The sequence below is a fragment of the Sceloporus undulatus genome, chromosome 4 (genome assembly GCF_019175285.1).
Source record: "Sceloporus undulatus isolate JIND9_A2432 ecotype Alabama chromosome 4, SceUnd_v1.1, whole genome shotgun sequence".
Taxonomy (NCBI): domain Eukaryota; kingdom Metazoa; phylum Chordata; class Lepidosauria; order Squamata; family Phrynosomatidae; genus Sceloporus; species Sceloporus undulatus.
In genome coordinates, this window is record NC_056525.1 from 197,717,635 (window position 1) to 197,727,621 (window position 9,987).

The 9,987-nt window shown below is 44.3% G+C and overlaps 1 long non-coding RNA gene across 1 annotated transcript in view; it reads left to right on the forward strand.

Moving 5' to 3' along the window:
• The window catches only part of LOC121930136, a 17,097-nt gene extending 10,881 nt beyond the window's left edge, over window positions 1-6,216 (forward strand). Inside the window, exon 3 of the long non-coding RNA XR_006103825.1 lies at window positions 6,097-6,216. This is a non-coding gene — a long non-coding RNA (uncharacterized LOC121930136). The remainder of the gene's footprint in view (window positions 1-6,096) is intronic.
• The last annotated feature ends 3,771 nt before the right edge of the window (window positions 6,217-9,987 follow it).

Sequence of the window (9,987 nt, forward strand, 5' to 3'; positions counted from 1 at the left end):
GTGAGAGCTAGTCCATCCCGAATGCCTAAAAAGAAGCACTGCCCCTCTCCCCGTACAGTCTGTGCTGCAGCACTGTTTCTGACCTTTTTGAATGTCTAGGTGGGAAAAAAGCCTGGTGCATCCCTCCATAGAGCTCCAAGAAAACTGAGCTTTGAAAAGATTTGAATAAGATGTTTGTGTATGTTTATCAGCTTTTTTGGATTAAATCAGGCATAATTATCACATTAAAGCTAAAGGTTATAATGAGCTGCATGGCACGTTTTCTTTGCTTTGCTTTTTCATCCTTTTGACACACATGGTTTTGTTAGCCTGCCAACACTGGTCACCTCCTCCCCCTATTCCACAGCCACTATTTACTGTATTTATTTATTTACTTATTATTTATTTCATTTATATGCTGCCTTTCTCCCCGGAGGGACCAAGGTGGCTGTAGTTCCCTCCTCACCATCCAGCCTTTATGGTAAGCACAAACAATCATGCCTGCTGGAATTTTGGCATTGTTTTGCATTGTTTTTCTGTGCTTCATCTGTTTCATCCTTTGTTACATCCCTTAAGTTTTCCAACGGTGAGTCGGAGCCATCTTTCATAAGGGTTGATTCCCCTGTTTGCTCTAATCAGGTAGGATGTAGAATTCTGGGCATGAACCCTGGGGAATCCATCCTTTGTTGCCAGTCTAGTTCCTGTCTTCACTCCGTCAGGTCAGAGAGAAGATTCCCTTAATTGCCAGAGGACAAAAGGGCTGACTCTGCCCTCAAAAGGTCCTTCGAGGCCTCCTCTATGCCATCAGAGCCGCCACTTCTACTTCTGTGTTAACCAGGGCTGCTCACCTCGGGCCAAAGACCTTTTATTAGAGGTTCCTTGGCTGGGCAATACTAGCTACGCCCAGGAATTAATAAATTATTAAGGTCTTGGCCATCGCTACTGATTCCTCCCTCATGTCATTCAGTTTAGTGCCCGTGGCCAGGCAGCTTCTATCCCTGTCAGAAGACATTTTTGGCTAAAAAACTGGCAGGTTGATCCTAGATCTAAACAAAATTTAATTTGGCTCCCTTGGGGGTGGCAAGCTATTTCGTGAGCGTTACAACCTGTCCTTATTGAAACCAAAGATAAGAAAAGGCTCTCCCTTCCATACCCTGCCAAGAAGACAAAAAATTGTCCCGACAGGGCAATCTTCCTTTCATTCCTTTTGATCCTCCCATGGGAGGGGCGGCAGAGGTGGCGGACGAACGTGGTCTGATCAGAGATCTTCCTCTAGATCTCAATTCAACAAGTCTTTAGGAAGATCAGCCAACACAAGACAGTCCAATAATTCCAATTCCTCAGGAAAACAACGTATTCATCTACTGATTATCTGGAGCCCAGGGTGGGAGGGAGACTACAGCTTTTTTCTCAGATGTGGTCTCATACTACCTCAGACAGATGGGTCCTCTCCACCCTGTCGTCGGGTGTCTAATAGAATTTACGCGCCTTCCAAGAGATCATTTCATCGCTTCTCCCAGATCTCGCGACCTCACAGCATCAGTTAGATGGAAGCCATCGACCATCTGATCCAGATCAGAGCAGTAGAACCCGTTCCCTTGTCTCATTCTCATGCGGATCCTACTCCAATCTTTTCATTGTCCCAAAAAGAGACAAATCTTTGAGAGCAGTCCTTAACCTCAAAAGGGTCAACAAATTTGTGACAAACGTTGTTTCCAGATGGAAATGCTCAAAACGATAACAGAGTCTCTTGAAAAGGTGTTTTCTGGCTTCTCTGGACTTGATAGAAGTTTTTTTGCATATTCCGATACATCCAGACCACCGCACGTGTTCACGTTTTTTGTTAGCACAACAGAAATCTTCATACAAGGCTCTCCTGTTTGGTCTTTCATCAGCTCCAAGGTATTTACCAAAATCATGGTGGCCCTTGTTGGCCCTTGGCGGCTCCAGGGCCTTCACATCTTTCCTTATTTGGACAACATCCTGATTGCTTCATCGTCCCCACAACAGGGAGTGGAAGATGTCATTCCTTCTTTCATATTTACGTCTCCATGGTTTTCAGGTAATCTTGCGAAGAGCCACCTTGGTCCTTCTCAATCACCCAACACCTTGGAGTCATATAGACATCAGAGCTGCTTGTTCTATCTCCCACCAGAGAGAATCAAGAGCATTCAAGATATCTCAAGTCAATAAACAAAGTCCCTCGACAGATCTTCTCTTTTGGCAAGGTCTAATAATTGCAGCATCTCAGTGTGTTCATTGGACTCGTTTCCCACTCCTGCAAGTTACAATGGTTGATTCTGCCACACCAGAAGTCTATAACTCACCAAATTCACAAACAGATTCCAGTCTCCCACGAGTCAAACAGTCCCTACATGGACGACATCTCAGCACATCCGGTGAGGACTTTTTTTCAAATCCCTCCACCAGTTATGATCACAGCTGACACCCGCTGAGGGGTGGGGGGGCCACCCTGGACGTCTCTGCTCGTGACGAGGAACCCATTCCGAAAAACTCACAGCATAAACTGGCTGAACTGAGGGCCGTAAGACTGGCGCTCCTGGCCTTTGCTCAACACATAAAAAACAAAACAGTTCTGATCTGCATAGACAACATGACAACAAAAGCACATCTAAACCAACAAGGGGGGACCAGGTAGTTGTCACTAATGAAGGAAACATCATTCTCCTTCAATGGGTGGAAGTTAACCTGTTGTCCATCAAGGCAGAACACATAAAAGGAAATCTAAACGCAAGGGCTGATTGGTTGGCAGGTCAGACAATAAACCAGCGGAGTGGCACCTCCACCCAGAGACGTTCACCCTCATAACTCAAAGGTTTGGGACGCCATATCGATCTATTTGCTTCCCCAGCAAACAACCTAGTCCCCAGGTTCTCTTCCGGGTTCCGACCAGGGAGCGAACAGATCGACGCTCTCCACTCCCCTTGGCAGTGTTATCCTATGCCTCCAAAAGCTAGAAGCGAAAGGTCAACGATCATTCTCATGGCTCCTCATTGGTCAAAAGGTGTGTGGTTTCCAGAGATATCTCAACTGGCTCAGGACCACTTCTGTTTCATTACACAAAGACCTGCTATCACAGGGTCAGATAAATTATCCAGACCCGGACTGGCTAAACTTATATGCGTGGAAATTGAAGTGTCTGTTAATAAAAGATGGTCTTTCTCCCGGGTGGTTGAAAACTATCATTCAGTCTCATAGGGATCTACTTGTAGGATTACGAATATTCTTATCGATCTTTTTTCCGACTGGTGTGTCTCCACCGTACCTCAACCTCATCGGTTTCAGTTGACACCCCTCCTCCTATCTTAGGTGGCCTCACAACGGGGCTCAGACCTAATACTTTAAAGAGACGGTTTCTGCTATTACGTCGGCACTCCTGGCAAAATCAGCATTCAGATTGTCCAACCACAATCTATGTCAAAAAGTTTTGAGAGCTGCTGCTCTCATTAAACACCTACCATATATAGATATTCTACTTTTCATAGATCTCAAGAGGTTTTTTACCTTCAGACCCCCAAAAAGAAATTGAAAAGATAGCCATACCCTAATGATGCAGGGCTTTGCATCTATATCAAACGCACCCATCCTTGGCGCAAATCAGATCATTTATTCATTCTTTCAGCATACTTACTTGGAAAAAAGGGTCCCTTCATCTACATTGTCAAGTGGATCCGATCATGTTTTCCAAGTGTTATACAGTTTCAAGAACAACTCTTCAGGAAGGGTCACTGCTCATTCCACTCATAGTGCTGCCACGTCTGCCACCCTGGCCACAAACACCCCTTTGTCTGATATTTGTAGGGCGGCCACTTGGTCATCTCCTTCTACATTTATCGTCACTACCGTATTGACACCTTCCAGTTGGTGAGGATTCTTTTGGTAGACGGATTCTTCAGTCATTTTATAATTCAGATATTACCTCCAGTTTCCCACCAGTTCAGGGGGTTTTGGTATGTCCCTTATGAAGGATGGTGCCGCCTTCACTGCTGGAAAAACGAACATTAGCTTACTTTGTGAGATGTTTGTTTTAAGCATTGAAAGTGGAGACATCCTGCCTCCCGAGACTGAGAGTATATTCCTGATATCGGGATCAGTTATATACTTTAAAGGTTAATATTATGGGATCTAGGTTTGTTCTTAATTAATATTAGTCCTTTGTTGTTGTTAGCCTTTGTGATTTGTTATTAGACATTCCTCTGCTTGGCATTCATTGACTGGGCAACAAAGGGGATGGATTCCCAGGGTTCACGCCCCGAATTCTAAGTCCTACTGATTGCAGCGAACAGGGGGGGACAAACCCTTATGAAGGATTTCTCTGCCTTCAACACTTGAAACAAAACACCTCACAAGTTAAGCCAGTGTTCGTTTTTACCTTCAACTTTCCGCGGGTCACATCAAACCCCCTAATTTTGCCCCAAAATCTTGCCCTCAACTTATACTGAGGTTGACTTATAGTCAAGTATATTATGGTATATACAAAATTTATAGAACTGGTTCTGGTTGATACTTTTATTTAAAAGAACATCTCTTGAGCTTACTGTTGTGCAGGCGTGGGATAAATAAGGAAAACCTATGACCATCTGGGAAGCATGTGGGCCAAAACCCTTTTTTTTTCTCCAATTAAGTTGATCCCTGGGACCACAACATTATTCTTATCCAGAAAGGTTTTTATTAATGAGTCAGTCAGAGTTGGCTTCTGATATTGAGCCACAAAATCCATTTGTGCCTTGAGAAGTGGAGGGGTATTCACCAGCTACAGTACATCCTGCTCCTTCAGGAGATGTTTACCTTATCAAAGGCGGTCACTTAACTGAATTCCCAGACCCAGGCACTTCCAGTCCACAACGTTCGTGTCTCATTGGGTCCTAGTCAGTTTATTTGACTCTCATACAGTCCATTACAGCTTTTTGGTGCTCATATAACCTGTAACTATTTGGGCATCCATATATCCCTGTACTCCCTCCTCACAACGATGTTATGAGGTGAATGATGCTGAGAGTGAGCATTTGACCCAAGTTTCTCTATGAATTTAATGAACAAGTGCAGTTTTGAATCGAGATCAAAGCACGTTTTCTCTGTTGTGTATTAAACTACATTGTTGTTTAAAGAAATATTGGGAAATTAAATCTATGCTTCGCCTTTTTTATTTCCTTTCCCGTAATAGTGAGGTTCCCTGTCTCTTTTACACAGTGTTAGCAATTTGGACTAGCACAGAGAGTGCCTTGCAATGACTATGGCAAATGAGCTTTCATAAATTTTGTCAATCAGATGAAATGAGAAGTTTTAAAAATCCATATATGTTTCATAGGACTGCAAATTTATGACCTTCACATGTTTTTCTGTTCAATTTCATCTTAATATAGTTCTTTGGGTTTCTGAATCTCTTAAATAATTGTGAGGTAAACAACATGAAAACTGAAGTGTGTGACCAAACATTTGCATGTTTAGTTTTTTGATTTGTGGGTAGAGATACACAGCACCGTGCAGGATAGAGGAGGACTCCATAACTAAAGGAGTGACTGAAGGAGAATGAGCTTGTCAGTGACAGCATATTCTATCTGCCACTTCTTCCTTTTTTTCTAGGACTCTTTCACTGTCTCAAGAGCGAGTTGCCTCTTTGAAGGACTGAGACCCAGTTTTCAGCATATTCCCCAGCTGGATTGTGTTAGCTCCATGGGCTTGTGAAATAAATAGGACTCCTGCTATGGTGTGGTGTGTGTTGTGGCATGAAGGCCTGTACTGCTGTTTGCAGGAAAGAAACCCTGCCTGTTTACAATCATTGATTTGTCAGCTAAATAATAGACTATTTTTGTGTGGCAGGTAGATGTTCTGCCAACAAAGGAGGGAGGGTAATGTACTTGGGGAAGACATTGAAGTTGCACAGTATAGTGGAAAATGGGAAACAGTTGCACTGCCCTGGGGGTAGAGTTATGATAGGATGCTAGCCACCTTCCGAACTGTCATTCATACCAAATGATCTGGATAGCCCTGTCAGCAGCCCCCTGCTGCTGCTTAATGTCAGGTTGGTGAATGGTAAAACAGCTGCCATTCCAGATTTGATCTTGCATAAATATGCTGATCTGGCATATATTACAGAGACCTTGTTGGATGAAATGAACAAGATGGAGACTAGAGCACAATGGCGAGAAAACGCAGATGTTTAACCAAAAACAGACTGAAATCTATCTGAAGGCCTATGATGGGACAATAAAGGTAACAAAAAGGTTTTTCTGGCTAAAACAATTGCGCAGCTACACAGAACCATTCAGCTGAGCTGTTTCGAGTGGTCAGCAATCTGTTATGATCTGGCCAGGAGAAGAATGTAAGCTGCTTCAACAACTCACTGTCAAGAATTTTGTCACTATTTTGCACATAAAATCACTTGGATCTCTCTGACTTAGATACGTTTCCAGTGGATGTAACATTGGCTCCTGCTTGCCCAATGTAGATGAATACTTTTCACTTGTTTTGCCTGAAGGTATCGACAGGATCCTTGGATAGTTGAGAGCGAGCAATGTGTGCTAGACCTAGTAAACAGACCAGAGGAAGATTTGCTGAGTTGGTAAGGGAAGTGATTGGTACTTCTTTAAAAAAGGCAGGATCTGAACATGTTTGAGAGGAGGCTGTGGTAAGATCTCTTCTGAAAAAAACTTCCTTGATTCCCACTACAGTAACTATAAGCCAGTTTCCAATCTTCCATTTTTGAGCGAGGTACTGGAGCATGTGGTGGCTTCTCAACACAGGAGTTCCTGGATGAGCTGGTTATTATAGATCCATGTCAGTATGGTTTCAGGCTGTTATGGGTCAGAAACAGCTTTTGTCACCTTGGTGGATGACTTATGCAGGGAACTGGACAGGGGGAATTCCCTGTTGGTCTGCTGGACCTCTCAGATGTTTTCGATATCACTGACCATAGTACCCTTCTGAGTCACCTCTCTGAGATGAGGCTTGGAGGTAGTGTTTCTGTAGTGGCTCTGTACGTTCTTATAGGGGTGCTTCAGAGGGTGGTGCTGGAGGATTTCTGCTTGACTCCTTGCCGTTGGCTGTGGGATACCTCAGGTTCAGTGTTGTCCTGTGCTTTTTAACATCTACATGAAACCACTGGAGGAGGTTGTCTGAATTTTTGAAGTCAGGTGTCACCAGTATACTGATGATACCTAGCTCAATCACTCATTCCACCTATTCCAAGGAAGCTGTTCCTATGCTAAACTCGTGCCTTGCAGCTGTAATGTACTGGATGAGGTGAACAAACTGAGTTAATCCAGACAAGACAGAGGTGCTCCTGGCAGTCATCAGAATAGGAATTCATCCTGTGTTAGATAGGTTGTTGTTGTTTGTTGTATGTCTTCAAGTCATTTCTGACATGGTGATCCGAAGGTGAACCTATCAAAGGGTTTTAGGGAAGTTTTTCAGAAGGGTTTTTTATTGCCATACTCTAAAGCTGAGAGCATGCCCAGGGTTACCCAGTGCATTTCATGGCTGAGTGGAGATTTGAACCCTGCTTTTCAGAGTCATGGTACAATGTTCAAACCACTGCACCATGCTGGCTCCCAGATAATAATAAAATATAAAAAATAAATAAAATAGTTTATTTATACCTCCCGCCTCTCCCATGGATTGAGGCGGGATTACAACCTTAAAGAAACTTAGTACAATTTACAATCAATACAACATAAATACTAACACTGATTTACCAGAATCTCATTAGTTCTCTAAAATTACAATTCGTCCATTGGCCAACAATCAGAGTCAAAGAAGAACAGTCGTCATAACCTTTTTATATGGAATTCGTGGATAAGCCTGCCGGAAGAGATCCGTTTTGAGTGCCTTCTTAAAGGCCTTAAGCTAGTAATGGACACAGTCTCTTTGGTTGGTCGTTCCCATAATTTTGGGGCAGCGGCAGTGAATGCTTTATGTGAAGTTGTCATTAGTCTGGTATTATAATATTCTAGTAGAACTTCCCAGTGTTCCAAGAGTGTAGGGTGGATATATGTAGGGAGAAGCGTTCCCACAAGTAACTCAGGGCCGAGCCATGTAGGGCTTTAAAGGTAATAACCAACACCTTGTATTGCACCCGGAGTAATTGGCACCAGTGAAGAGATTTCATATATGGTGTTATATGGTCAAACCTAGATGTTCCGGTGACCAATCTGGCTGCTGCATTTTGAACCAATTGAAGCTTCTGAATTTGGTACAAGGGTAGCCCCAAATAGAGCGCATTGCAGAAATCTCAACAACCTTTATTACAGCCATTTGGCCAGCATTTGCAGAAATCTAACCGAGAGATTACCAGTGCGTACTACTGCTTCAGTCCTTTTGGTCCAGGTGGGACACAGTTGGCGTATCAACCGAAGCTGTACCAGCACTCTGGCCATCGCATCTATTTGGTGTCACTTGGAAGGACGGATCCAGGAGAGTACTTCAAACTGAGAACCTCGTCCTTTAGGGGAAGTGTGACCCCATCCAGGACTGGCTGACAAAACTCCATCCCGGACTTGGGGTAATTATCGCGAAGCCTCCGTTTTCTCTGGATTCAGTCTGAGTTTGTTTTCCCTCATCCAGCCCATTACTGATCCAGACAGGCATCCAGAGGAGAGATGCCATCCCTAGTCACTGCAATAGTTGAGGACATAGAGAAATAAATTTGGGGTGTCATCGCATACTGATGACACGCGCCCCATGTCTCCAGATGATCTCTCCCAGCAGCTTCATGTAATGTGAAAAGATGGGGGACGATGCCGCCCTGAGGGATGCCAGATGTCCAGCTCTCTCTTGTAAGAGCAGCTGTCCCTCAGCATCACCATCGAATCTGCCGCGAGAGTAGGAATGGAACCACTGGAACGCAGTGCCCCCAATACCTAACTCCCTCGGCGTTCCAGAAGGATACCATGGTCATGGTATCGATGCCGCTGAGATGTCCAAGAGCACCAGCAGGGTCACACTTCCCCTGTCAGTGCCTAGATGGGATCATCGACTAAGGCAACCATGGCGGTCTCAACTCTGTATCCCGCCCTGAAACCAGTTACACTCCCCCTAAAAACTCAGGTTTGAAGTTTGGGGTTACTTCTGGATCAGCCTGAGCCTGGATGCCCATAGTTTTAGAGGAGGGCCAAGCAAATGTGTAGCCCTAGAGTCATAAGCACAGCCCATGGCTGTTTCTGTGGCCCTCAACTTTTCCTAGGCTTCCATAACTGTAATTTTTCCTGGTCAAATAAATAAGGCTGAAATGCTTCTCTTGGGTCCCTTTCACACCACACTTTAGAGAAGGGTAGTCATGAGAACCAGTTTAGCGTAGTGGTTTGAGTACTGGACTATGGAGATTATCACACAGGGTAAAAGACAGGACGCTCCTGTCCTTACCCTGTCGGGCAGGGACTATCTCAATTAATCCTCTGTCCCACTTTTTCAGCTCCTTTTAAAATGTGATAATGTCTCTGTCCTCCTTCCATCCCCCCCTTGTTCTCAGCTTATTTCAGTTGCTGCAAATTGAATTCAAAATACAAAGTAGTTTGCACTCAGTTAACTAAGGAGATGACAGGAGAGGACAGAATCTTGCCCTTCCCAGTAGGCTCAGGCAAACTGCTGCAACCTCTCCTAGCTTGTCTATTCTTCTTCATTAATAACTTTTGCCATCTTGAACATACTCTGATGCTGTTGGGCCAGATATTTCCCAGTTTTTGCATATGAAATGTTGGAGGTTAATGAGTTAGGGGCTCAACAGACAGGCAGAAAGGGGAGACAAGAAGCTGTCCCTTTCTGTCCCGGAAGCAGGCCACAGCAAACATGGCAGAAAAGAGGTTACACCACAGAATGGGTGCCATTAGCACGCTCACACACCATGATAATGCCTCTTGTGCACCACACCATTTGGGTGCTGTGCATGGCGGATGTCATTGTCACATGCCCAATGTAAATGGTAGCACGCCAAGATGGTGCCTGCAGTGTGCAGTAGGGCTTAGAAGCATGCGGACACTCCACTCTCCCGAG